The sequence below is a fragment of the Physeter macrocephalus genome, chromosome 21 (assembly GCF_002837175.3).
Source record: "Physeter macrocephalus isolate SW-GA chromosome 21, ASM283717v5, whole genome shotgun sequence".
In the NCBI taxonomy this organism is placed as follows: Eukaryota; Metazoa; Chordata; class Mammalia; order Artiodactyla; family Physeteridae; genus Physeter; species Physeter macrocephalus.
This window is the reverse complement of record NC_041234.1, coordinates 102,804,655-102,805,503: the sequence shown is the minus strand read 5'-3', so window position 1 is coordinate 102,805,503 and position 849 is coordinate 102,804,655.

Here is an 849-nt window from a genome sequence, read left to right as displayed (position 1 = left end):
TAAAGATCAGATCAGAAATAAATGAAAAAGAAATGAAGGAAACGATAGCAAAGATCAATAAAACTAAAAGCTGGTTCTTTGAGAAGATAAACAAAATTGATAAACCATTAGCCAGACTCATCAAGAAAAAAAGGGAGAAGACTCAAATCAATAGAATAAGAAATAAAAAAGGAGAAGTAACAACTGACACTGCAGAAATACAAAGGCTCATGAGAGATTACTACAAGCAGCTCTATGCCACGAAAATGGACAATCTGGAAGAAATGGACAAATTCTTAGAAGTGTACAACGTTCCAAGACTGAACCAGGAAGAAATAGAAAATATAAAAAGACCAATCACAAGCAATGAAATTGAGACTGTGATTTAAACTCTTCCAACAAACAAAAGCCCAGGACCAGATGGCTTCACAGGCGAATTCTATCAAACATTTAGAGAAGAGCTAATACCTATCCTTCTCAAACTCTTTCAAAATATAGCAGAGGGAGGAACACTCCCAAACTCATTTTATGAGGCCTCCATCACCCTGATACCAAAACCAAAATTTCCACTAAGATCAGGAAAAAGACAAGGTTGTCCACTCTCACCACTATTATGCAACACAGTTTGGGAAGTTTTAGCCACAGCAATCAGAGAAGAAACAGAAAGAAAATGAATCCAAGTCGGAAAAGAAGAAGTAAAGCTGTCACTGTTTGCAGATGACATGATACTATACATAGAGAATCCTAAAGATGTTACCAGAAAACTACTAGAGCTAATCAATGAATTTGGTAAAGTACCAGGATACAAAATTAATGCACAGAAATCTCTTGCAGTCCTATACACTAATGATGAAAAATCTGAAAGAGAAT